At 47.4% G+C, this 23184-nt stretch overlaps 42 non-coding genes across 42 annotated transcripts; all 42 read left to right on the forward strand.

Annotated features, from left to right (window-relative positions):
- The first annotated feature begins 140 nt into the window (after positions 1–140).
- On the forward strand, positions 141–212 carry TRNAP-CGG (transfer RNA proline (anticodon CGG)). Its single transcript has one exon. It is a non-coding gene; the product is annotated as a tRNA-Pro (tRNA).
- A 384-nt stretch (positions 213–596) lies between these two features.
- Positions 597–669, forward strand: TRNAV-UAC (transfer RNA valine (anticodon UAC)). Its single transcript has one exon. It is a non-coding gene; the product is annotated as a tRNA-Val (tRNA).
- Positions 670–1075: 406 nt separating this feature from the next.
- On the forward strand, positions 1076–1147 carry TRNAP-AGG (transfer RNA proline (anticodon AGG)). The gene has a single exon. It is a non-coding gene; the product is annotated as a tRNA-Pro (tRNA).
- Positions 1148–1532: 385 nt separating this feature from the next.
- On the forward strand, positions 1533–1605 carry TRNAV-AAC (transfer RNA valine (anticodon AAC)). Its single transcript has one exon. It is a non-coding gene; the product is annotated as a tRNA-Val (tRNA).
- Positions 1606–1899: 294 nt separating this feature from the next.
- On the forward strand, positions 1900–2011 carry TRNAL-CAA (transfer RNA leucine (anticodon CAA)). The gene is made up of 2 exons: positions 1900–1937; positions 1966–2011. It is a non-coding gene; the product is annotated as a tRNA-Leu (tRNA).
- Positions 2012–2937: 926 nt separating this feature from the next.
- Positions 2938–3009, forward strand: TRNAP-CGG (transfer RNA proline (anticodon CGG)). The gene has a single exon. It is a non-coding gene; the product is annotated as a tRNA-Pro (tRNA).
- A 384-nt stretch (positions 3010–3393) lies between these two features.
- Positions 3394–3466, forward strand: TRNAV-UAC (transfer RNA valine (anticodon UAC)). Its single transcript has one exon. It is a non-coding gene; the product is annotated as a tRNA-Val (tRNA).
- A 406-nt stretch (positions 3467–3872) lies between these two features.
- Positions 3873–3944, forward strand: TRNAP-AGG (transfer RNA proline (anticodon AGG)). The gene has a single exon. It is a non-coding gene; the product is annotated as a tRNA-Pro (tRNA).
- Positions 3945–4329: 385 nt separating this feature from the next.
- Positions 4330–4402, forward strand: TRNAV-AAC (transfer RNA valine (anticodon AAC)). Its single transcript has one exon. It is a non-coding gene; the product is annotated as a tRNA-Val (tRNA).
- A 294-nt stretch (positions 4403–4696) lies between these two features.
- Positions 4697–4808, forward strand: TRNAL-CAA (transfer RNA leucine (anticodon CAA)). Its single transcript has 2 exons — positions 4697–4734; positions 4763–4808. It is a non-coding gene; the product is annotated as a tRNA-Leu (tRNA).
- Positions 4809–5734: 926 nt separating this feature from the next.
- Positions 5735–5806, forward strand: TRNAP-CGG (transfer RNA proline (anticodon CGG)). The gene has a single exon. It is a non-coding gene; the product is annotated as a tRNA-Pro (tRNA).
- Positions 5807–6190: 384 nt separating this feature from the next.
- On the forward strand, positions 6191–6263 carry TRNAV-UAC (transfer RNA valine (anticodon UAC)). The gene has a single exon. It is a non-coding gene; the product is annotated as a tRNA-Val (tRNA).
- Positions 6264–6669: 406 nt separating this feature from the next.
- TRNAP-AGG (transfer RNA proline (anticodon AGG)) lies at positions 6670–6741 on the forward strand. The gene has a single exon. It is a non-coding gene; the product is annotated as a tRNA-Pro (tRNA).
- Positions 6742–7126: 385 nt separating this feature from the next.
- Positions 7127–7199, forward strand: TRNAV-AAC (transfer RNA valine (anticodon AAC)). Its single transcript has one exon. It is a non-coding gene; the product is annotated as a tRNA-Val (tRNA).
- Positions 7200–7493: 294 nt separating this feature from the next.
- TRNAL-CAA (transfer RNA leucine (anticodon CAA)) lies at positions 7494–7605 on the forward strand. Its single transcript has 2 exons — positions 7494–7531; positions 7560–7605. It is a non-coding gene; the product is annotated as a tRNA-Leu (tRNA).
- A 926-nt stretch (positions 7606–8531) lies between these two features.
- On the forward strand, positions 8532–8603 carry TRNAP-CGG (transfer RNA proline (anticodon CGG)). The gene has a single exon. It is a non-coding gene; the product is annotated as a tRNA-Pro (tRNA).
- A 384-nt stretch (positions 8604–8987) lies between these two features.
- Positions 8988–9060, forward strand: TRNAV-UAC (transfer RNA valine (anticodon UAC)). The gene has a single exon. It is a non-coding gene; the product is annotated as a tRNA-Val (tRNA).
- A 406-nt stretch (positions 9061–9466) lies between these two features.
- On the forward strand, positions 9467–9538 carry TRNAP-AGG (transfer RNA proline (anticodon AGG)). The gene has a single exon. It is a non-coding gene; the product is annotated as a tRNA-Pro (tRNA).
- Positions 9539–9923: 385 nt separating this feature from the next.
- Positions 9924–9996, forward strand: TRNAV-AAC (transfer RNA valine (anticodon AAC)). Its single transcript has one exon. It is a non-coding gene; the product is annotated as a tRNA-Val (tRNA).
- Positions 9997–10290: 294 nt separating this feature from the next.
- On the forward strand, positions 10291–10402 carry TRNAL-CAA (transfer RNA leucine (anticodon CAA)). Its single transcript has 2 exons — positions 10291–10328; positions 10357–10402. It is a non-coding gene; the product is annotated as a tRNA-Leu (tRNA).
- Positions 10403–11328: 926 nt separating this feature from the next.
- Positions 11329–11400, forward strand: TRNAP-CGG (transfer RNA proline (anticodon CGG)). Its single transcript has one exon. It is a non-coding gene; the product is annotated as a tRNA-Pro (tRNA).
- A 384-nt stretch (positions 11401–11784) lies between these two features.
- On the forward strand, positions 11785–11857 carry TRNAV-UAC (transfer RNA valine (anticodon UAC)). Its single transcript has one exon. It is a non-coding gene; the product is annotated as a tRNA-Val (tRNA).
- A 406-nt stretch (positions 11858–12263) lies between these two features.
- Positions 12264–12335, forward strand: TRNAP-AGG (transfer RNA proline (anticodon AGG)). The gene has a single exon. It is a non-coding gene; the product is annotated as a tRNA-Pro (tRNA).
- Positions 12336–12720: 385 nt separating this feature from the next.
- On the forward strand, positions 12721–12793 carry TRNAV-AAC (transfer RNA valine (anticodon AAC)). Its single transcript has one exon. It is a non-coding gene; the product is annotated as a tRNA-Val (tRNA).
- A 294-nt stretch (positions 12794–13087) lies between these two features.
- TRNAL-CAA (transfer RNA leucine (anticodon CAA)) lies at positions 13088–13199 on the forward strand. Its single transcript has 2 exons — positions 13088–13125; positions 13154–13199. It is a non-coding gene; the product is annotated as a tRNA-Leu (tRNA).
- Positions 13200–14125: 926 nt separating this feature from the next.
- Positions 14126–14197, forward strand: TRNAP-CGG (transfer RNA proline (anticodon CGG)). Its single transcript has one exon. It is a non-coding gene; the product is annotated as a tRNA-Pro (tRNA).
- Positions 14198–14581: 384 nt separating this feature from the next.
- Positions 14582–14654, forward strand: TRNAV-UAC (transfer RNA valine (anticodon UAC)). Its single transcript has one exon. It is a non-coding gene; the product is annotated as a tRNA-Val (tRNA).
- A 406-nt stretch (positions 14655–15060) lies between these two features.
- TRNAP-AGG (transfer RNA proline (anticodon AGG)) lies at positions 15061–15132 on the forward strand. Its single transcript has one exon. It is a non-coding gene; the product is annotated as a tRNA-Pro (tRNA).
- A 385-nt stretch (positions 15133–15517) lies between these two features.
- Positions 15518–15590, forward strand: TRNAV-AAC (transfer RNA valine (anticodon AAC)). The gene has a single exon. It is a non-coding gene; the product is annotated as a tRNA-Val (tRNA).
- A 294-nt stretch (positions 15591–15884) lies between these two features.
- Positions 15885–15996, forward strand: TRNAL-CAA (transfer RNA leucine (anticodon CAA)). Its single transcript has 2 exons — positions 15885–15922; positions 15951–15996. It is a non-coding gene; the product is annotated as a tRNA-Leu (tRNA).
- A 926-nt stretch (positions 15997–16922) lies between these two features.
- On the forward strand, positions 16923–16994 carry TRNAP-CGG (transfer RNA proline (anticodon CGG)). Its single transcript has one exon. It is a non-coding gene; the product is annotated as a tRNA-Pro (tRNA).
- A 384-nt stretch (positions 16995–17378) lies between these two features.
- TRNAV-UAC (transfer RNA valine (anticodon UAC)) lies at positions 17379–17451 on the forward strand. Its single transcript has one exon. It is a non-coding gene; the product is annotated as a tRNA-Val (tRNA).
- A 406-nt stretch (positions 17452–17857) lies between these two features.
- TRNAP-AGG (transfer RNA proline (anticodon AGG)) lies at positions 17858–17929 on the forward strand. The gene has a single exon. It is a non-coding gene; the product is annotated as a tRNA-Pro (tRNA).
- A 385-nt stretch (positions 17930–18314) lies between these two features.
- On the forward strand, positions 18315–18387 carry TRNAV-AAC (transfer RNA valine (anticodon AAC)). Its single transcript has one exon. It is a non-coding gene; the product is annotated as a tRNA-Val (tRNA).
- A 294-nt stretch (positions 18388–18681) lies between these two features.
- TRNAL-CAA (transfer RNA leucine (anticodon CAA)) lies at positions 18682–18793 on the forward strand. Its single transcript has 2 exons — positions 18682–18719; positions 18748–18793. It is a non-coding gene; the product is annotated as a tRNA-Leu (tRNA).
- Positions 18794–19719: 926 nt separating this feature from the next.
- Positions 19720–19791, forward strand: TRNAP-CGG (transfer RNA proline (anticodon CGG)). Its single transcript has one exon. It is a non-coding gene; the product is annotated as a tRNA-Pro (tRNA).
- A 384-nt stretch (positions 19792–20175) lies between these two features.
- Positions 20176–20248, forward strand: TRNAV-UAC (transfer RNA valine (anticodon UAC)). The gene has a single exon. It is a non-coding gene; the product is annotated as a tRNA-Val (tRNA).
- Positions 20249–20654: 406 nt separating this feature from the next.
- Positions 20655–20726, forward strand: TRNAP-AGG (transfer RNA proline (anticodon AGG)). Its single transcript has one exon. It is a non-coding gene; the product is annotated as a tRNA-Pro (tRNA).
- A 385-nt stretch (positions 20727–21111) lies between these two features.
- Positions 21112–21184, forward strand: TRNAV-AAC (transfer RNA valine (anticodon AAC)). Its single transcript has one exon. It is a non-coding gene; the product is annotated as a tRNA-Val (tRNA).
- Positions 21185–21478: 294 nt separating this feature from the next.
- TRNAL-CAA (transfer RNA leucine (anticodon CAA)) lies at positions 21479–21590 on the forward strand. Its single transcript has 2 exons — positions 21479–21516; positions 21545–21590. It is a non-coding gene; the product is annotated as a tRNA-Leu (tRNA).
- A 926-nt stretch (positions 21591–22516) lies between these two features.
- Positions 22517–22588, forward strand: TRNAP-CGG (transfer RNA proline (anticodon CGG)). Its single transcript has one exon. It is a non-coding gene; the product is annotated as a tRNA-Pro (tRNA).
- A 384-nt stretch (positions 22589–22972) lies between these two features.
- Positions 22973–23045, forward strand: TRNAV-UAC (transfer RNA valine (anticodon UAC)). The gene has a single exon. It is a non-coding gene; the product is annotated as a tRNA-Val (tRNA).
- The last annotated feature ends 139 nt before the right edge of the window (positions 23046–23184 follow it).

The following is a 23184-nucleotide window of genomic DNA, read 5'->3' on the forward strand; positions in this document are numbered from 1 at the left end:
TTCCTTGCTGGAGTGAAAAAACAACCACTTGAGAGAAAACATGACTTTGTGTGGCTCACTTATAGGGAGACGAGCCAAATAGCCCTGCTGTTTTCTGAAAGACGCTTCAGTAATTGTTCAAAATGTCTCCTGGCCACTCAGGCTCGTTGGTCTAGGGGTATGATTCTCGCTTCGGGTGCGAGAGGTCCCGGGTTCAAATCCCGGACGAGCCCATCCTGTGGAAGTTTTCAGGCTGCTTGTCATATAGGAGCCTTTCTTCTTTTCAATGCTATAAGACGCTGTGTATGTCGAGAAGGTTCCTTACCCTGCACGCTATTTTCCACTTTTGACCTGATAAAGGAGTGCAGGACTTCGTTGCAACTGCTTTTCTGGGCAGGACCAGCAGTGTAGGAACATTACATGCAAAGTGTTTTTCTAGTGTAATTTCAGGATATGGTTTCAAAATCGCCTATTGGAAAAAAAGCGGTCCTCATTCCTGTCTTCCAAAGAAAGAGAGACCGGGTAAGGAGAGCCCAACTTTGAGCTTCAAGGACGTTGGCCCTTAGTCGGTGCATTCCAACCCAATACATGCCAACAAGATTCCTGAGGTAGTGTCTGTTTCTGTAGTGTAGTGGTTATCACGTTCGCCTTACACGCGAAAGGTCCCTGGTTCGAGACCGGGCAGAAACAGCAGCTTGCTGTTTTTCACAGTGTTTGCATTTACTGGCTCACTTTATAGGAAAGCTGAGATAATAGAGGCTGTCTATTCCTCACCAGCCTGACGTAGTGTGCTCCAGAGATCTCAGTGACAGCTCGAAAAGAGAAGTGACGATAGCTTGCGCCATTCGCTTGCTCGCACTTTGCTCTGTAGGGTGGGCCTACTTCATGAAAGCAAGGCATGAGAGAAGAAATGCTTCTCTTGTCCTCACCACGAGCAGACACTTAAAGCAAACAAACTGTCTGAAGGACAGAGGCTTTTTAATTTCTTGTTTGATGACGGTCATGGAAAAGACAGCAATCATATTGCAGAACAGAGCAGCATGTACTGGCTAGCTGCCACTAACCCCTGGAGCCGTGTCAGAGGTGACTCTTGCATGGCTCGTTGGTCTAGGGGTATGATTCTCGCTTAGGGTGCGAGAGGTCCCGGGTTCAAATCCCGGACGAGCCCTTTTTAGAGGTTAACATACAAATCCTACTAAAAATGGACTATGCCTGACTATTTCTCATTATACTGGGTGCATTGTTGCACAACATATTTCTAACCTCAGAAGAAAAATGGATCACCATGCTTTATCTGCCTACCTGCTTAGTCTCAGTGTGTCCCAGGTGATGCTTTCCCAAGCTGTACTCGCTGGCATTTAGGCATCAGATATTTGCCTGTCGATGCCTGCACAAGTGAGTTTTGAATACGTGTAATTGCAAGCATGTTGGATGATATCTCTGAGGTTTTCACACTTGTTCTGCACATTCTGAGCCGCTGCTGATAGAGCAGAATAGAAGTAGGGTGAAGACTTGAGAGAAACTTTCCTCTAACAGTAGACAGCATCAAGGTAGTTTCTGTAGTGTAGTGGTCATCACGTTCGCCTAACACGCGAAAGGTCCCCGGTTCGAGACCGGGCAGAAACACTGTGCATTGGGTGCTTTTTTTAGTGCACACTCTAAAACCTTATTATCTCAATGCAAGTTTAAGAAGAGGTGGTCTTTGAACACAGTGAGCCGTGAAAAACATTCTTTACCTTTGCAGACGAAACAAAGTTATCTCCATCCATCATCTGGGGGTTGTTCTTGGGCCTATTTTTATTTTGTATAAGCTATGTTGTATTGTTGGGGCCTTTACACCTGTGACATTGCTGTGAACGTTGTGAGTGGAAACGTTGGCAGGTGCAGACAGAAAAGTCAGAACTAAGCACACCCTGAGCCGTCAGGATGGCCGAGTGGTCTAAGGCGCCAGACTCAAGAGAGCTTGATCTTCAGTGATGCTGAGCCTTCTGGTCTCCTCATGGAGGCGTGGGTTCAAATCCCACTTCTGACAGGTCCCTTTTACACCCTTAAGTCTTCCAAATTTTTGCAGTGCATTCCCCACACACACCACAATATTTGCAGGAACCTGTAGTAAATAAAGAGAAATCCACCAGGCTGGGCCCTCAATCACAATTCCATGTATTTCTGAAAGGGACACCTCAGGCACACCTTCCATTACATTTGCACTCCATCACAGTAACTGCCATGCTGGGTTTCGAAATAAGCAGTTGATCCCATCATTTGTTGTGAGGCTCTCCTGCCACCTTTTGGGCAGAGAAGGCACTGTCCCTGCAACAACACAGGCAGACATGTTCAACAGGGCTTCCTGGTTATGTGGGAGGAGCAGATTGCCAATGGTCCCCCCTTGCAAATTCTAATTTACATAAGGAAGACAGAGAGGTAGCTGGGAGTAGGCACTACACACGGACATTGCACTCCCTCTTGTGATTTGCAGCCAATTCTAGATTGAGGCAGGAGGAAAGGAGGAGACTCGCCCAGCAATGGCCATACTGGGAAGTCAGCCACTCTGGGTCTACCAGGTGAATGTTTCAGGCCTGTGAGCCACTCATTTAAATCTCGCCTGATCGAGCCTGATCGAGCGCTGAGCGAGCGCGTTTGAATCCAAATATCAAACACCTCTTTCTCAGGCGCAAGAAATGGTGGGCCCTTCGTTGCTTCTGGTGTGGAAGTCTATGGAGCAAGGGTTCAGGACTTGCAGAGGAGTGCAAGTGCCAGAAAGTGCTTGCTGTTCTCATCTTTTTACTGCTCACTGGCCGATAGGAGATTGGCTTCCCCCTTCCTTGCTGGAGTGAAAAAACAACCACTTGAGAGAAAACATGACTTTGTGTGGCTCACTTATAGGGAGACGAGCCAAATAGCCCTGCTGTTTTCTGAAAGACGCTTCAGTAATTGTTCAAAATGTCTCCTGGCCACTCAGGCTCGTTGGTCTAGGGGTATGATTCTCGCTTCGGGTGCGAGAGGTCCCGGGTTCAAATCCCGGACGAGCCCATCCTGTGGAAGTTTTCAGGCTGCTTGTCATATAGGAGCCTTTCTTCTTTTCAATGCTATAAGACGCTGTGTATGTCGAGAAGGTTCCTTACCCTGCACGCTATTTTCCACTTTTGACCTGATAAAGGAGTGCAGGACTTCGTTGCAACTGCTTTTCTGGGCAGGACCAGCAGTGTAGGAACATTACATGCAAAGTGTTTTTCTAGTGTAATTTCAGGATATGGTTTCAAAATCGCCTATTGGAAAAAAAGCGGTCCTCATTCCTGTCTTCCAAAGAAAGAGAGACCGGGTAAGGAGAGCCCAACTTTGAGCTTCAAGGACGTTGGCCCTTAGTCGGTGCATTCCAACCCAATACATGCCAACAAGATTCCTGAGGTAGTGTCTGTTTCTGTAGTGTAGTGGTTATCACGTTCGCCTTACACGCGAAAGGTCCCTGGTTCGAGACCGGGCAGAAACAGCAGCTTGCTGTTTTTCACAGTGTTTGCATTTACTGGCTCACTTTATAGGAAAGCTGAGATAATAGAGGCTGTCTATTCCTCACCAGCCTGACGTAGTGTGCTCCAGAGATCTCAGTGACAGCTCGAAAAGAGAAGTGACGATAGCTTGCGCCATTCGCTTGCTCGCACTTTGCTCTGTAGGGTGGGCCTACTTCATGAAAGCAAGGCATGAGAGAAGAAATGCTTCTCTTGTCCTCACCACGAGCAGACACTTAAAGCAAACAAACTGTCTGAAGGACAGAGGCTTTTTAATTTCTTGTTTGATGACGGTCATGGAAAAGACAGCAATCATATTGCAGAACAGAGCAGCATGTACTGGCTAGCTGCCACTAACCCCTGGAGCCGTGTCAGAGGTGACTCTTGCGTGGCTCGTTGGTCTAGGGGTATGATTCTCGCTTAGGGTGCGAGAGGTCCCGGGTTCAAATCCCGGACGAGCCCTTTTTAGAGGTTAACATACAAATCCTACTAAAAATGGACTATGCCTGACTATTTCTCATTATACTGGGTGCATTGTTGCACAACATATTTCTAACCTCAGAAGAAAAATGGATCACCATGCTTTATCTGCCTACCTGCTTAGTCTCAGTGTGTCCCAGGTGATGCTTTCCCAAGCTGTACTCGCTGGCATTTAGGCATCAGATATTTGCCTGTCGATGCCTGCACAAGTGAGTTTTGAATACGTGTAATTGCAAGCATGTTGGATGATATCTCTGAGGTTTTCACACTTGTTCTGCACATTCTGAGCCGCTGCTGATAGAGCAGAATAGAAGTAGGGTGAAGACTTGAGAGAAACTTTCCTCTAACAGTAGACAGCATCAAGGTAGTTTCTGTAGTGTAGTGGTCATCACGTTCGCCTAACACGCGAAAGGTCCCCGGTTCGAGACCGGGCAGAAACACTGTGCATTGGGTGCTTTTTTTAGTGCACACTCTAAAACCTTATTATCTCAATGCAAGTTTAAGAAGAGGTGGTCTTTGAACACAGTGAGCCGTGAAAAACATTCTTTACCTTTGCAGACGAAACAAAGTTATCTCCATCCATCATCTGGGGGTTGTTCTTGGGCCTATTTTTATTTTGTATAAGCTATGTTGTATTGTTGGGGCCTTTACACCTGTGACATTGCTGTGAACGTTGTGAGTGGAAACGTTGGCAGGTGCAGACAGAAAAGTCAGAACTAAGCACACCCTGAGCCGTCAGGATGGCCGAGTGGTCTAAGGCGCCAGACTCAAGAGAGCTTGATCTTCAGTGATGCTGAGCCTTCTGGTCTCCTCATGGAGGCGTGGGTTCAAATCCCACTTCTGACAGGTCCCTTTTACACCCTTAAGTCTTCCAAATTTTTGCAGTGCATTCCCCACACACACCACAATATTTGCAGGAACCTGTAGTAAATAAAGAGAAATCCACCAGGCTGGGCCCTCAATCACAATTCCATGTATTTCTGAAAGGGACACCTCAGGCACACCTTCCATTACATTTGCACTCCATCACAGTAACTGCCATGCTGGGTTTCGAAATAAGCAGTTGATCCCATCATTTGTTGTGAGGCTCTCCTGCCACCTTTTGGGCAGAGAAGGCACTGTCCCTGCAACAACACAGGCAGACATGTTCAACAGGGCTTCCTGGTTATGTGGGAGGAGCAGATTGCCAATGGTCCCCCCTTGCAAATTCTAATTTACATAAGGAAGACAGAGAGGTAGCTGGGAGTAGGCACTACACACGGACATTGCACTCCCTCTTGTGATTTGCAGCCAATTCTAGATTGAGGCAGGAGGAAAGGAGGAGACTCGCCCAGCAATGGCCATACTGGGAAGTCAGCCACTCTGGGTCTACCAGGTGAATGTTTCAGGCCTGTGAGCCACTCATTTAAATCTCGCCTGATCGAGCCTGATCGAGCGCTGAGCGAGCGCGTTTGAATGCAAATATCAAACACCTCTTTCTCAGGCGCAAGAAATGGTGGGCCCTTCGTTGCTTCTGGTGTGGAAGTCTATGGAGCAAGGGTTCAGGACTTGCAGAGGAGTGCAAGTGCCAGAAAGTGCTTGCTGTTCTCATCTTTTTACTGCTCACTGGCCGATAGGAGATTGGCTTCCCCCTTCCTTGCTGGAGTGAAAAAACAACCACTTGAGAGAAAACATGACTTTGTGTGGCTCACTTATAGGGAGACGAGCCAAATAGCCCTGCTGTTTTCTGAAAGACGCTTCAGTAATTGTTCAAAATGTCTCCTGGCCACTCAGGCTCGTTGGTCTAGGGGTATGATTCTCGCTTCGGGTGCGAGAGGTCCCGGGTTCAAATCCCGGACGAGCCCATCCTGTGGAAGTTTTCAGGCTGCTTGTCATATAGGAGCCTTTCTTCTTTTCAATGCTATAAGACGCTGTGTATGTCGAGAAGGTTCCTTACCCTGCACGCTATTTTCCACTTTTGACCTGATAAAGGAGTGCAGGACTTCGTTGCAACTGCTTTTCTGGGCAGGACCAGCAGTGTAGGAACATTACATGCAAAGTGTTTTTCTAGTGTAATTTCAGGATATGGTTTCAAAATCGCCTATTGGAAAAAAAGCGGTCCTCATTCCTGTCTTCCAAAGAAAGAGAGACCGGGTAAGGAGAGCCCAACTTTGAGCTTCAAGGACGTTGGCCCTTAGTCGGTGCATTCCAACCCAATACATGCCAACAAGATTCCTGAGGTAGTGTCTGTTTCTGTAGTGTAGTGGTTATCACGTTCGCCTTACACGCGAAAGGTCCCTGGTTCGAGACCGGGCAGAAACAGCAGCTTGCTGTTTTTCACAGTGTTTGCATTTACTGGCTCACTTTATAGGAAAGCTGAGATAATAGAGGCTGTCTATTCCTCACCAGCCTGACGTAGTGTGCTCCAGAGATCTCAGTGACAGCTCGAAAAGAGAAGTGACGATAGCTTGCGCCATTCGCTTGCTCGCACTTTGCTCTGTAGGGTGGGCCTACTTCATGAAAGCAAGGCATGAGAGAAGAAATGCTTCTCTTGTCCTCACCACGAGCAGACACTTAAAGCAAACAAACTGTCTGAAGGACAGAGGCTTTTTAATTTCTTGTTTGATGACGGTCATGGAAAAGACAGCAATCATATTGCAGAACAGAGCAGCATGTACTGGCTAGCTGCCACTAACCCCTGGAGCCATGTCAGAGGTGACTCTTGCGTGGCTCGTTGGTCTAGGGGTATGATTCTCGCTTAGGGTGCGAGAGGTCCCGGGTTCAAATCCCGGACGAGCCCTTTTTAGAGGTTAACATACAAATCCTACTAAAAATGGACTATGCCTGACTATTTCTCATTATACTGGGTGCATTGTTGCACAACATATTTCTAACCTCAGAAGAAAAATGGATCACCATGCTTTATCTGCCTACCTGCTTAGTCTCAGTGTGTCCCAGGTGATGCTTTCCCAAGCTGTACTCGCTGGCATTTAGGCATCAGATATTTGCCTGTCGATGCCTGCACAAGTGAGTTTTGAATACGTGTAATTGCAAGCATGTTGGATGATATCTCTGAGGTTTTCACACTTGTTCCGCACATTCTGAGCCGCTGCTGATAGAGCAGAATAGAAGTAGGGTGAAGACTTGAGAGAAACTTTCCTCTAACAGTAGACAGCATCAAGGTAGTTTCTGTAGTGTAGTGGTCATCACGTTCGCCTAACACGCGAAAGGTCCCCGGTTCGAGACCGGGCAGAAACACTGTGCATTGGGTGCTTTTTTTAGTGCACACTCTAAAACCTTATTATCTCAATGCAAGTTTAAGAAGAGGTGGTCTTTGAACACAGTGAGCCGTGAAAAACATTCTTTACCTTTGCAGACGAAACAAAGTTATCTCCATCCATCATCTGGGGGTTGTTCTTGGGCCTATTTTTATTTTGTATAAGCTATGTTGTATTGTTGGGGCCTTTACACCTGTGACATTGCTGTGAACGTTGTGAGTGGAAACGTTGGCAGGTGCAGACAGAAAAGTCAGAACTAAGCACACCCTGAGCCGTCAGGATGGCCGAGTGGTCTAAGGCGCCAGACTCAAGAGAGCTTGATCTTCAGTGATGCTGAGCCTTCTGGTCTCCTCATGGAGGCGTGGGTTCAAATCCCACTTCTGACAGGTCCCTTTTACACCCTTAAGTCTTCCAAATTTTTGCAGTGCATTCCCCACACACACCACAATATTTGCAGGAACCTGTAGTAAATAAAGAGAAATCCACCAGGCTGGGCCCTCAATCACAATTCCATGTATTTCTGAAAGGGACACCTCAGGCACACCTTCCATTACATTTGCACTCCATCACAGTAACTGCCATGCTGGGTTTCGAAATAAGCAGTTGATCCCATCATTTGTTGTGAGGCTCTCCTGCCACCTTTTGGGCAGAGAAGGCACTGTCCCTGCAACAACACAGGCAGACATGTTCAACAGGGCTTCCTGGTTATGTGGGAGGAGCAGATTGCCAATGGTCCCCCCTTGCAAATTCTAATTTACATAAGGAAGACAGAGAGGTAGCTGGGAGTAGGCACTACACACGGACATTGCACTCCCTCTTGTGATTTGCAGCCAATTCTAGATTGAGGCAGGAGGAAAGGAGGAGACTCGCCCAGCAATGGCCATACTGGGAAGTCAGCCACTCTGGGTCTACCAGGTGAATGTTTCAGGCCTGTGAGCCACTCATTTAAATCTCGCCTGATCGAGCCTGATCGAGCGCTGAGCGAGCGCGTTTGAATGCAAATATCAAACACCTCTTTCTCAGGCGCAAGAAATGGTGGGCCCTTCGTTGCTTCTGGTGTGGAAGTCTATGGAGCAAGGGTTCAGGACTTGCAGAGGAGTGCAAGTGCCAGAAAGTGCTTGCTGTTCTCATCTTTTTACTGCTCACTGGCCGATAGGAGATTGGCTTTCCCCTTCCTTGCTGGAGTGAAAAAACAACCACTTGAGAGAAAACATGACTTTGTGTGGCTCACTTATAGGGAGACGAGCCAAATAGCCCTGCTGTTTTCTGAAAGACGCTTCAGTAATTGTTCAAAATGTCTCCTGGCCACTCAGGCTCGTTGGTCTAGGGGTATGATTCTCGCTTCGGGTGCGAGAGGTCCCGGGTTCAAATACCGGACGAGCCCATCCTGTGGAAGTTTTCAGGCTGCTTGTCATATAGGAGCCTTTCTTCTTTTCAATGCTATAAGACGCTGTGTATGTCGAGAAGGTTCCTTACCCTGCACGCTATTTTCCACTTTTGACCTGATAAAGGAGTGCAGGACTTCGTTGCAACTGCTTTTCTGGGCAGGACCAGCAGTGTAGGAACATTACATGCAAAGTGTTTTTCTAGTGTAATTTCAGGATATGGTTTCAAAATCGCCTATTGGAAAAAAAGCGGTCCTCATTCCTGTCTTCCAAAGAAAGAGAGACCGGGTAAGGAGAGCCCAACTTTGAGCTTCAAGGACGTTGGCCCTTAGTCGGTGCATTCCAACCCAATACATGCCAACAAGATTCCTGAGGTAGTGTCTGTTTCTGTAGTGTAGTGGTTATCACGTTCGCCTTACACGCGAAAGGTCCCTGGTTCGAGACCGGGCAGAAACAGCAGCTTGCTGTTTTTCACAGTGTTTGCATTTACTGGCTCACTTTATAGGAAAGCTGAGATAATAGAGGCTGTCTATTCCTCACCAGCCTGACGTAGTGTGCTCCAGAGATCTCAGTGACAGCTCGAAAAGAGAAGTGACGATAGCTTGCGCCATTCGCTTGCTCGCACTTTGCTCTGTAGGGTGGGCCTACTTCATGAAAGCAAGGCATGAGAGAAGAAATGCTTCTCTTGTCCTCACCACGAGCAGACACTTAAAGCAAACAAACTGTCTGAAGGACAGAGGCTTTTTAATTTCTTGTTTGATGACGGTCATGGAAAAGACAGCAATCATATTGCAGAACAGAGCAGCATGTACTGGCTAGCTGCCACTAACCCCTGGAGCCGTGTCAGAGGTGACTCTTGCGTGGCTCGTTGGTCTAGGGGTATGATTCTCGCTTAGGGTGCGAGAGGTCCCGGGTTCAAATCCCGGACGAGCCCTTTTTAGAGGTTAACATACAAATCCTACTAAAAATGGACTATGCCTGACTATTTCTCATTATACTGGGTGCATTGTTGCACAACATATTTCTAACCTCAGAAGAAAAATGGATCACCATGCTTTATCTGCCTACCTGCTTAGTCTCAGTGTGTCCCAGGTGATGCTTTCCCAAGCTGTACTCGCTGGCATTTAGGCATCAGATATTTGCCTGTCGATGCCTGCACAAGTGAGTTTTGAATACGTGTAATTGCAAGCATGTTGGATGATATCTCTGAGGTTTTCACACTTGTTCTGCACATTCTGAGCCGCTGCTGATAGAGCAGAATAGAAGTAGGGTGAAGACTTGAGAGAAACTTTCCTCTAACAGTAGACAGCATCAAGGTAGTTTCTGTAGTGTAGTGGTCATCACGTTCGCCTAACACGCGAAAGGTCCCCGGTTCGAGACCGGGCAGAAACACTGTGCATTGGGTGCTTTTTTTAGTGCACACTCTAAAACCTTATTATCTCAATGCAAGTTTAAGAAGAGGTGGTCTTTGAACACAGTGAGCCGTGAAAAACATTCTTTACCTTTGCAGACGAAACAAAGTTATCTCCATCCATCATCTGGGGGTTGTTCTTGGGCCTATTTTTATTTTGTATAAGCTATGTTGTATTGTTGGGGCCTTTACACCTGTGACATTGCTGTGAACGTTGTGAGTGGAAACGTTGGCAGGTGCAGACAGAAAAGTCAGAACTAAGCACACCCTGAGCCGTCAGGATGGCCGAGTGGTCTAAGGCGCCAGACTCAAGAGAGCTTGATCTTCAGTGATGCTGAGCCTTCTGGTCTCCTCATGGAGGCGTGGGTTCAAATCCCACTTCTGACAGGTCCCTTTTACACCCTTAAGTCTTCCAAATTTTTGCAGTGCATTCCCCACACACACCACAATATTTGCAGGAACCTGTAGTAAATAAAGAGAAATCCACCAGGCTGGGCCCTCAATCACAATTCCATGTATTTCTGAAAGGGACACCTCAGGCACACCTTCCATTACATTTGCACTCCATCACAGTAACTGCCATGCTGGGTTTCGAAATAAGCAGTTGATCCCATCATTTGTTGTGAGGCTCTCCTGCCACCTTTTGGGCAGAGAAGGCACTGTCCCTGCAACAACACAGGCAGACATGTTCAACAGGGCTTCCTGGTTATGTGGGAGGAGCAGATTGCCAATGGTCCCCCCTTGCAAATTCTAATTTACATAAGGAAGACAGAGAGGTAGCTGGGAGTAGGCACTACACACGGACATTGCACTCCCTCTTGTAATTTGCAGCCAATTCTAGATTGAGGCAGGAGGAAAGGAGGAGACTCGCCCAGCAATGGCCATACTGGGAAGTCAGCCACTCTGGGTCTACCAGGTGAATGTTTCAGGCCTGTGAGCCACTCATTTAAATCTCGCCTGATCTCGCCTGATCGAGCGCTGAGCGAGCGCGTTTGAATCCAAATATCAAACACCTCTTTCTCAGGCGCAAGAAATGGTGGGCCCTTCGTTGCTTCTGGTGTGGAAGTCTATGGAGCAAGGGTTCAGGACTTGCAGAGGAGTGCAAGTGCCAGAAAGTGCTTGCTGTTCTCATCTTTTTACTGCTCACTGGCCGATAGGAGATTGGCTTCCCCCTTCCTTGCTGGAGTGAAAAAACAACCACTTGAGAGAAAACATGACTTTGTGTGGCTCACTTATAGGGAGACGAGCCAAATAGCCCTGCTGTTTTCTGAAAGACGCTTCAGTAATTGTTCAAAATGTCTCCTGGCCACTCAGGCTCGTTGGTCTAGGGGTATGATTCTCGCTTCGGGTGCGAGAGGTCCCGGGTTCAAATACCGGACGAGCCCATCCTGTGGAAGTTTTCAGGCTGCTTGTCATATAGGAGCCTTTCTTCTTTTCAATGCTATAAGACGCTGTGTATGTCGAGAAGGTTCCTTACCCTGCACGCTATTTTCCACTTTTGACCTGATAAAGGAGTGCAGGACTTCGTTGCAACTGCTTTTCTGGGCAGGACCAGCAGTGTAGGAACATTACATGCAAAGTGTTTTTCTAGTGTAATTTCAGGATATGGTTTCAAAATCGCCTATTGGAAAAAAAGCGGTCCTCATTCCTGTCTTCCAAAGAAAGAGAGACCGGGTAAGGAGAGCCCAACTTTGAGCTTCAAGGACGTTGGCCCTTAGTCGGTGCATTCCAACCCAATACATGCCAACAAGATTCCTGAGGTAGTGTCTGTTTCTGTAGTGTAGTGGTTATCACGTTCGCCTTACACGCGAAAGGTCCCTGGTTCGAGACCGGGCAGAAACAGCAGCTTGCTGTTTTTCACAGTGTTTGCATTTACTGGCTCACTTTATAGGAAAGCTGAGATAATAGAGGCTGTCTATTCCTCACCAGCCTGACGTAGTGTGCTCCAGAGATCTCAGTGACAGCTCGAAAAGAGAAGTGACGATAGCTTGCGCCATTCGCTTGCTCGCACTTTGCTCTGTAGGGTGGGCCTACTTCATGAAAGCAAGGCATGAGAGAAGAAATGCTTCTCTTGTCCTCACCACGAGCAGACACTTAAAGCAAACAAACTGTCTGAAGGACAGAGGCTTTTTAATTTCTTGTTTGATGACGGTCATGGAAAAGACAGCAATCATATTGCAGAACAGAGCAGCATGTACTGGCTAGCTGCCACTAACCCCTGGAGCCGTGTCAGAGGTGACTCTTGCGTGGCTCGTTGGTCTAGGGGTATGATTCTCGCTTAGGGTGCGAGAGGTCCCGGGTTCAAATCCCGGACGAGCCCTTTTTAGAGGTTAACATACAAATCCTACTAAAAATGGACTATGCCTGACTATTTCTCATTATACTGGGTGCATTGTTGCACAACATATTTCTAACCTCAGAAGAAAAATGGATCACCATGCTTTATCTGCCTACCTGCTTAGTCTCAGTGTGTCCCAGGTGATGCTTTCCCAAGCTGTACTCGCTGGCATTTAGGCATCAGATATTTGCCTGTCGATGCCTGCACAAGTGAGCTTTGAATACGTGTAATTGCAAGCATGTTGGATGATATCTCTGAGGTTTTCACACTTGTTCTGCACATTCTGAGCCGCTGCTGATAGAGCAGAATAGAAGTAGGGTGAAGACTTGAGAGAAACTTTCCTCTAACAGTAGACAGCATCAAGGTAGTTTCTGTAGTGTAGTGGTCATCACGTTCGCCTAACACGCGAAAGGTCCCCGGTTCGAGACCGGGCAGAAACACTGTGCATTGGGTGCTTTTTTTAGTGCACACTCTAAAACCTTATTATCTCAATGCAAGTTTAAGAAGAGGTGGTCTTTGAACACAGTGAGCCGTGAAAAACATTCTTTACCTTTGCAGACGAAACAAAGTTATCTCCATCCATCATCTGGGGGTTGTTCTTGGGCCTATTTTTATTTTGTATAAGCTATGTTGTATTGTTGGGGCCTTTACACCTGTGACATTGCTGTGAACGTTGTGAGTGGAAACGTTGGCAGGTGCAGACAGAAAAGTCAGAACTAAGCACACCCTGAGCCGTCAGGATGGCCGAGTGGTCTAAGGCGCCAGACTCAAGAGAGCTTGATCTTCAGTGATGCTGAGCCTTCTGGTCTCCTCATGGAGGCGTGGGTTCAAATCCCACTTCTGACAGGTCCCTTTTACACCCTTAAGTCTTCCAAATTTTTGCAGTGCATTCCCCACACACACCACAATATTTGCAGGAACCTGTAGTAAATAAAGAGAAATCCACCAGGCTGGGCCCTCAATCACAATTCCATGTATTTCTGAAAGGGACACCTCAGGCACACCTTCCATTACATTTGCACTCCATCACAGTAACTGCCATGCTGGGTTTCGAAATAAGCAGTTGATCCCATCATTTGTTGTGAGGCTCTCCTGCCACCTTTTGGGCAGAGAAGGCACTGTCCCTGCAACAACACAGGCAGACATGTTCAACAGGGCTTCCTGGTTATGTGGGAGGAGCAGATTGCCAATGGTCCCCCCTTGCAAATTCTAATTTACATAAGGAAGACAGAGAGGTAGCTGGGAGTAGGCACTACACACGGACATTGCACTCCCTCTTGTGATTTGCAGCCAATTCTAGATTGAGGCAGGAGGAAAGGAGGAGACTCGCCCAGCAATGGCCATACTGGGAAGTCAGCCACTCTGGGTCTACCAGGTGAATGTTTCAGGCCTGTGAGCCACTCATTTAAATCTCGCCTGATCGAGCCTGATCGAGCGCTGAGCGAGCGCGTTTGAATGCAAATATCAAACACCTCTTTCTCAGGCGCAAGAAATGGTGGGCCCTTCGTTGCTTCTGGTGTGGAAGTCTATGGAGCAAGGGTTCAGGACTTGCAGAGGAGTGCAAGTGCCAGAAAGTGCTTGCTGTTCTCATCTTTTTACTGCTCACTGGCCGATAGGAGATTGGCTTTCCCCTTCCTTGCTGGAGTGAAAAAACAACCACTTGAGAGAAAACATGACTTTGTGTGGCTCACTTATAGGGAGACGAGCCAAATAGCCCTGCTGTTTTCTGAAAGACGCTTCAGTAATTGTTCAAAATGTCTCCTGGCCACTCAGGCTCGTTGGTCTAGGGGTATGATTCTCGCTTCGGGTGCGAGAGGTCCCGGGTTCAAATACCGGACGAGCCCATCCTGTGGAAGTTTTCAGGCTGCTTGTCATATAGGAGCCTTTCTTCTTTTCAATGCTATAAGACGCTGTGTATGTCGAGAAGGTTCCTTACCCTGCACGCTATTTTCCACTTTTGACCTGATAAAGGAGTGCAGGACTTCGTTGCAACTGCTTTTCTGGGCAGGACCAGCAGTGTAGGAACATTACATGCAAAGTGTTTTTCTAGTGTAATTTCAGGATATGGTTTCAAAATCGCCTATTGGAAAAAAAGCGGTCCTCATTCCTGTCTTCCAAAGAAAGAGAGACCGGGTAAGGAGAGCCCAACTTTGAGCTTCAAGGACGTTGGCCCTTAGTCGGTGCATTCCAACCCAATACATGCCAACAAGATTCCTGAGGTAGTGTCTGTTTCTGTAGTGTAGTGGTTATCACGTTCGCCTTACACGCGAAAGGTCCCTGGTTCGAGACCGGGCAGAAACAGCAGCTTGCTGTTTTTCACAGTGTTTGCATTTACTGGCTCACTTTATAGGAAAGCTGAGATAATAGAGGCTGTCTATTCCTCACCAGCCTGACGTAGTGTGCTCCAGAGATCTCAGTGACAGCTCGAAAAGAGAAGTGACGATAGCTTGCGCCATTCGCTTGCTCGCACTTTGCTCTGTAGGGTGGGCCTACTTCATGAAAGCAAGGCATGAGAGAAGAAATGCTTCTCTTGTCCTCACCACGAGCAGACACTTAAAGCAAACAAACTGTCTGAAGGACAGAGGCTTTTTAATTTCTTGTTTGATGACGGTCATGGAAAAGACAGCAATCATATTGCAGAACAGAGCAGCATGTACTGGCTAGCTGCCACTAACCCCTGGAGCCGTGTCAGAGGTGACTCTTGCGTGGCTCGTTGGTCTAGGGGTATGATTCTCGCTTAGGGTGCGAGAGGTCCCGGGTTCAAATCCCGGACGAGCCCTTTTTAGAGGTTAACATACAAATCCTACTAAAAATGGACTATGCCTGACTATTTCTCATTATACTGGGTGCATTGTTGCACAACATATTTCTAACCTCAGAAGAAAAATGGATCACCATGCTTTATCTGCCTACCTGCTTAGTCTCAGTGTGTCCCAGGTGATGCTTTCCCAAGCTGTACTCGCTGGCATTTAGGCATCAGATATTTGCCTGTCGATGCCTGCACAAGTGAGTTTTGAATACGTGTAATTGCAAGCATGTTGGATGATATCTCTGAGGTTTTCACACTTGTTCTGCACATTCTGAGCCGCTGCTGATAGAGCAGAATAGAAGTAGGGTGAAGACTTGAGAGAAACTTTCCTCTAACAGTAGACAGCATCAAGGTAGTTTCTGTAGTGTAGTGGTCATCACGTTCGCCTAACACGCGAAAGGTCCCCGGTTCGAGACCGGGCAGAAACACTGTGCATTGGGTGCTTTTTTTAGTGCACACTCTAAAACCTTATTATCTCAATGCAAGTTTAAGAAGAGGTGGTCTTTGAACACAGTGAGCCGTGAAAAACATTCTTTACCTTTGCAGACGAAACAAAGTTATCTCCATCCATCATCTGGGGGTTGTTCTTGGGCCTATTTTTATTTTGTATAAGCTATGTTGTATTGTTGGGGCCTTTACACCTGTGACATTGCTGTGAACGTTGTGAGTGGAAACGTTGGCAGGTGCAGACAGAAAAGTCAGAACTAAGCACACCCTGAGCCGTCAGGATGGCCGAGTGGTCTAAGGCGCCAGACTCAAGAGAGCTTGATCTTCAGTGATGCTGAGCCTTCTGGTCTCCTCATGGAGGCGTGGGTTCAAATCCCACTTCTGACAGGTCCCTTTTACACCCTTAAGTCTTCCAAATTTTTGCAGTGCATTCCCCACACACACCACAATATTTGCAGGAACCTGTAGTAAATAAAGAGAAATCCACCAGGCTGGGCCCTCAATCACAATTCCATGTATTTCTGAAAGGGACACCTCAGGCACACCTTCCATTACATTTGCACTCCATCACAGTAACTGCCATGCTGGGTTTCGAAATAAGCAGTTGATCCCATCATTTGTTGTGAGGCTCTCCTGCCACCTTTTGGGCAGAGAAGGCACTGTCCCTGCAACAACACAGGCAGACATGTTCAACAGGGCTTCCTGGTTATGTGGGAGGAGCAGATTGCCAATGGTCCCCCCTTGCAAATTCTAATTTACATAAGGAAGACAGAGAGGTAGCTGGGAGTAGGCACTACACACGGACATTGCACTCCCTCTTGTAATTTGCAGCCAATTCTAGATTGAGGCAGGAGGAAAGGAGGAGACTCGCCCAGCAATGGCCATACTGGGAAGTCAGCCACTCTGGGTCTACCAGGTGAATGTTTCAGGCCTGTGAGCCACTCATTTAAATCTCGCCTGATCTCGCCTGATCGAGCGCTGAGCGAGCGCGTTTGAATCCAAATATCAAACACCTCTTTCTCAGGCGCAAGAAATGGTGGGCCCTTCGTTGCTTCTGGTGTGGAAGTCTATGGAGCAAGGGTTCAGGACTTGCAGAGGAGTGCAAGTGCCAGAAAGTGCTTGCTGTTCTCATCTTTTTACTGCTCACTGGCCGATAGGAGATTGGCTTCCCCCTTCCTTGCTGGAGTGAAAAAACAACCACTTGAGAGAAAACATGACTTTGTGTGGCTCACTTATAGGGAGACGAGCCAAATAGCCCTGCTGTTTTCTGAAAGACGCTTCAGTAATTGTTCAAAATGTCTCCTGGCCACTCAGGCTCGTTGGTCTAGGGGTATGATTCTCGCTTCGGGTGCGAGAGGTCCCGGGTTCAAATACCGGACGAGCCCATCCTGTGGAAGTTTTCAGGCTGCTTGTCATATAGGAGCCTTTCTTCTTTTCAATGCTATAAGACGCTGTGTATGTCGAGAAGGTTCCTTACCCTGCACGCTATTTTCCACTTTTGACCTGATAAAGGAGTGCAGGACTTCGTTGCAACTGCTTTTCTGGGCAGGACCAGCAGTGTAGGAACATTACATGCAAAGTGTTTTTCTAGTGTAATTTCAGGATATGGTTTCAAAATCGCCTATTGGAAAAAAAGCGGTCCTCATTCCTGTCTTCCAAAGAAAGAGAGACCGGGTAAGGAGAGCCCAACTTTGAGCTTCAAGGACGTTGGCCCTTAGTCGGTGCATTCCAACCCAATACATGCCAACAAGATTCCTGAGGTAGTGTCTGTTTCTGTAGTGTAGTGGTTATCACGTTCGCCTTACACGCGAAAGGTCCCTGGTTCGAGACCGGGCAGAAACAGCAGCTTGCTGTTTTTCACAGTGTTTGCATTTACTGGCTCACTTTATAGGAAAGCTGAGATAATAGAGGCTGTCTATTCCTCACCAGCCTGACGTAGTGTGCTCCAGAGATCTCAGTGACAGCTCGAAAAGAGAAGTGACGATAGCTTGCGCCATTCGCTTGCTCGCACTTTGCTCTGTAGGGTGGGCCTACTTCATGAAAGCAAGGCATGAGAGAAGAAATGCTTCTCTTGTCCTCACCACGAGCAGACACTTAAAGCAAACAAACTGTCTGAAGGACAGAGGCTTTTTAATTTCTTGTTTGATGACGGTCATGGAAAAGACAGCAATCATATTGCAGAACAGAGCAGCATGTACTGGCTAGCTGCCACTAACCCCTGGAGCCGTGTCAGAGGTGACTCTTGCGTGGCTCGTTGGTCTAGGGGTATGATTCTCGCTTAGGGTGCGAGAGGTCCCGGGTTCAAATCCCGGACGAGCCCTTTTTAGAGGTTAACATACAAATCCTACTAAAAATGGACTATGCCTGACTATTTCTCATTATACTGGGTGCATTGTTGCACAACATATTTCTAACCTCAGAAGAAAAATGGATCACCATGCTTTATCTGCCTACCTGCTTAGTCTCAGTGTGTCCCAGGTGATGCTTTCCCAAGCTGTACTCGCTGGCATTTAGGCATCAGATATTTGCCTGTCGATGCCTGCACAAGTGAGCTTTGAATACGTGTAATTGCAAGCATGTTGGATGATATCTCTGAGGTTTTCACACTTGTTCTGCACATTCTGAGCCGCTGCTGATAGAGCAGAATAGAAGTAGGGTGAAGACTTGAGAGAAACTTTCCTCTAACAGTAGACAGCATCAAGGTAGTTTCTGTAGTGTAGTGGTCATCACGTTCGCCTAACACGCGAAAGGTCCCCGGTTCGAGACCGGGCAGAAACACTGTGCATTGGGTGCTTTTTTTAGTGCACACTCTAAAACCTTATTATCTCAATGCAAGTTTAAGAAGAGGTGGTCTTTGAACACAGTGAGCCGTGAAAAACATTCTTTACCTTTGCAGACGAAACAAAGTTATCTCCATCCATCATCTGGGGGTTGTTCTTGGGCCTATTTTTATTTTGTATAAGCTATGTTGTATTGTTGGGGCCTTTACACCTGTGACATTGCTGTGAACGTTGTGAGTGGAAACGTTGGCAGGTGCAGACAGAAAAGTCAGAACTAAGCACACCCTGAGCCGTCAGGATGGCCGAGTGGTCTAAGGCGCCAGACTCAAGAGAGCTTGATCTTCAGTGATGCTGAGCCTTCTGGTCTCCTCATGGAGGCGTGGGTTCAAATCCCACTTCTGACAGGTCCCTTTTACACCCTTAAGTCTTCCAAATTTTTGCAGTGCATTCCCCACACACACCACAATATTTGCAGGAACCTGTAGTAAATAAAGAGAAATCCACCAGGCTGGGCCCTCAATCACAATTCCATGTATTTCTGAAAGGGACACCTCAGGCACACCTTCCATTACATTTGCACTCCATCACAGTAACTGCCATGCTGGGTTTCGAAATAAGCAGTTGATCCCATCATTTGTTGTGAGGCTCTCCTGCCACCTTTTGGGCAGAGAAGGCACTGTCCCTGCAACAACACAGGCAGACATGTTCAACAGGGCTTCCTGGTTATGTGGGAGGAGCAGATTGCCAATGGTCCCCCCTTGCAAATTCTAATTTACATAAGGAAGACAGAGAGGTAGCTGGGAGTAGGCACTACACACGGACATTGCACTCCCTCTTGTGATTTGCAGCCAATTCTAGATTGAGGCAGGAGGAAAGGAGGAGACTCGCCCAGCAATGGCCATACTGGGAAGTCAGCCACTCTGGGTCTACCAGGTGAATGTTTCAGGCCTGTGAGCCACTCATTTAAATCTCGCCTGATCGAGCCTGATCGAGCGCTGAGCGAGCGCGTTTGAATCCAAATATCAAACACCTCTTTCTCAGGCGCAAGAAATGGTGGGCCCTTCGTTGCTTCTGGTGTGGAAGTCTATGGAGCAAGGGTTCAGGACTTGCAGAGGAGTGCAAGTGCCAGAAAGTGCTTGCTGTTCTCATCTTTTTACTGCTCACTGGCCGATAGGAGATTGGCTTCCCCCTTCCTTGCTGGAGTGAAAAAACAACCACTTGAGAGAAAACATGACTTTGTGTGGCTCACTTATAGGGAGACGAGCCAAATAGCCCTGCTGTTTTCTGAAAGACGCTTCAGTAATTGTTCAAAATGTCTCCTGGCCACTCAGGCTCGTTGGTCTAGGGGTATGATTCTCGCTTCGGGTGCGAGAGGTCCCGGGTTCAAATCCCGGACGAGCCCATCCTGTGGAAGTTTTCAGGCTGCTTGTCATATAGGAGCCTTTCTTCTTTTCAATGCTATAAGACGCTGTGTATGTCGAGAAGGTTCCTTACCCTGCACGCTATTTTCCACTTTTGACCTGATAAAGGAGTGCAGGACTTCGTTGCAACTGCTTTTCTGGGCAGGACCAGCAGTGTAGGAACATTACATGCAAAGTGTTTTTCTAGTGTAATTTCAGGATATGGTTTCAAAATCGCCTATTGGAAAAAAAGCGGTCCTCATTCCTGTCTTCCAAAGAAAGAGAGACCGGGTAAGGAGAGCCCAACTTTGAGCTTCAAGGACGTTGGCCCTTAGTCGGTGCATTCCAACCCAATACATGCCAACAAGATTCCTGAGGTAGTGTCTGTTTCTGTAGTGTAGTGGTTATCACGTTCGCCTTACACGCGAAAGGTCCCTGGTTCGAGACCGGGCAGAAACAGCAGCTTGCTGTTTTTCACAGTGTTTGCATTTACTGGCTCACTTTATAGGAAAGCTGAGATAATAGAGGCTGTCTATTCCTCACCAGCCTGACGTAGTGTGCTCCAGAGATCTCAGTGACAGCTCGAAAAGAGAAGTGACGATAGCTTGCGCCATTCGCTTGCTCGCACTTTGCTCTGTAGGGTGGGCCTACTTCATGAAAGCAAGGCATGAGAGAAGAAATGCTTCTCTTGTCCTCACCACGAGCAGACACTTACAGCAAACAAACTGTCTGAAGGACAGAGGCTTTTTAATTTCTTGTTTGATGACGGTCATGGAAAAGACAGCAATCATATTGCAGAACAGAGCAGCATGTACTGGCTAGCTGCCACTAACCCCTGGAGCCGTGTCAGAGGTGACTCTTGCGTGGCTCGTTGGTCTAGGGGTATGATTCTCGCTTAGGGTGCGAGAGGTCCCGGGTTCAAATCCCGGACGAGCCCTTTTTAGAGGTTAACATACAAATCCTACTAAAAATGGACTATGCCTGACTATTTCTCATTATACTGGGTGCATTGTTGCACAACATATTTCTAACCTCAGAAGAAAAATGGATCACCATGCTTTATCTGCCTACCTGCTTAGTCTCAGTGTGTCCCAGGTGATGCTTTCCCAAGCTGTACTCGCTGGCATTTAGGCATCAGATATTTGCCTGTCGATGCCTGCACAAGTGAGTTTTGAATACGTGTAATTGCAAGCATGTTGGATGATATCTCTGAGGTTTTCACACTTGTTCCGCACATTCTGAGCCGCTGCTGATAGAGCAGAATAGAAGTAGGGTGAAGACTTGAGAGAAACTTTCCTCTAACAGTAGACAGCATCAAGGTAGTTTCTGTAGTGTAGTGGTCATCACGTTCGCCTAACACGCGAAAGGTCCCCGGTTCGAGACCGGGCAGAAACACTGTGCATTGGGTGCTTTTTTTAGTGCACACTCTAAAACCTTATTATCTCAATGCAAGTTTAAGAAGAGGTGGTCTTTGAACACAGTGAGCCGTGAAAAACATTCTTTACCTTTGCAGACGAAACAAAGTTATCTCCATCCATCATCTGGGGGTTGTTCTTGGGCCTATTTTTATTTTGTATAAGCTATGTTGTATTGTTGGGGCCTTTACACCTGTGACATTGCTGTGAACGTTGTGAGTGGAAACGTTGGCAGGTGCAGACAGAAAAGTCAGAACTAAGCACACCCTGAGCCGTCAGGATGGCCGAGTGGTCTAAGGCGCCAGACTCAAGAGAGCTTGATCTTCAGTGATGCTGAGCCTTCTGGTCTCCTCATGGAGGCGTGGGTTCAAATCCCACTTCTGACAGGTCCCTTTTACACCCTTAAGTCTTCCAAATTTTTGCAGTGCATTCCCCACACACACCACAATATTTGCAGGAACCTGTAGTAAATAAAGAGAAATCCACCAGGCTGGGCCCTCAATCACAATTCCATGTATTTCTGAAAGGGACACCTCAGGCACACCTTCCATTACATTTGCACTCCATCACAGTAACTGCCATGCTGGGTTTCGAAATAAGCAGTTGATCCCATCATTTGTTGTGAGGCTCTCCTGCCACCTTTTGGGCAGAGAAGGCACTGTCCCTGCAACAACACAGGCAGACATGTTCAACAGGGCTTCCTGGTTATGTGGGAGGAGCAGATTGCCAATGGTCCCCCCTTGCAAATTCTAATTTACATAAGGAAGACAGAGAGGTAGCTGGGAGTAGGCACTACACACGGACATTGCACTCCCTCTTGTGATTTGCAGCCAATTCTAGATTGAGGCAGGAGGAAAGGAGGAGACTCGCCCAGCAATGGCCATACTGGGAAGTCAGCCACTCTGGGTCTACCAGGTGAATGTTTCAGGCCTGTGAGCCACTCATTTAAATCTCGCCTGATCGAGCCTGATCGAGCGCTGAGCGAGCGCGTTTGAATGCAAATATCAAACACCTCTTTCTCAGGCGCAAGAAATGGTGGGCCCTTCGTTGCTTCTGGTGTGGAAGTCTATGGAGCAAGGGTTCAGGACTTGCAGAGGAGTGCAAGTGCCAGAAAGTGCTTGCTGTTCTCATCTTTTTACTGCTCACTGGCCGATAGGAGATTGGCTTTCCCCTTCCTTGCTGGAGTGAAAAAACAACCACTTGAGAGAAAACATGACTTTGTGTGGCTCACTTATAGGGAGACGAGCCAAATAGCCCTGCTGTTTTCTGAAAGACGCTTCAGTAATTGTTCAAAATGTCTCCTGGCCACTCAGGCTCGTTGGTCTAGGGGTATGATTCTCGCTTCGGGTGCGAGAGGTCCCGGGTTCAAATACCGGACGAGCCCATCCTGTGGAAGTTTTCAGGCTGCTTGTCATATAGGAGCCTTTCTTCTTTTCAATGCTATAAGACGCTGTGTATGTCGAGAAGGTTCCTTACCCTGCACGCTATTTTCCACTTTTGACCTGATAAAGGAGTGCAGGACTTCGTTGCAACTGCTTTTCTGGGCAGGACCAGCAGTGTAGGAACATTACATGCAAAGTGTTTTTCTAGTGTAATTTCAGGATATGGTTTCAAAATCGCCTATTGGAAAAAAAGCGGTCCTCATTCCTGTCTTCCAAAGAAAGAGAGACCGGGTAAGGAGAGCCCAACTTTGAGCTTCAAGGACGTTGGCCCTTAGTCGGTGCATTCCAACCCAATACATGCCAACAAGATTCCTGAGGTAGTGTCTGTTTCTGTAGTGTAGTGGTTATCACGTTCGCCTTACACGCGAAAGGTCCCTGGTTCGAGACCGGGCAGAAACAGCAGCTTGCTGTTTTTCACAGTGTTTGCATTTACTGGCTCACTTTATAGGAAAGCTGAGATAATAGAGGCTGTCTATTCCTCACCAGCCTGACGTAGTGTGCTCCAGAGATCTCAGTGACAGCTCGAAAAGAGAAGTGA

The sequence above is a fragment of the Lissotriton vulgaris genome, chromosome 10, assembly GCF_964263255.1.
Source record: "Lissotriton vulgaris chromosome 10, aLisVul1.2, whole genome shotgun sequence".
NCBI lineage: Eukaryota > Metazoa > Chordata > Amphibia > Caudata > Salamandridae > Lissotriton > Lissotriton vulgaris.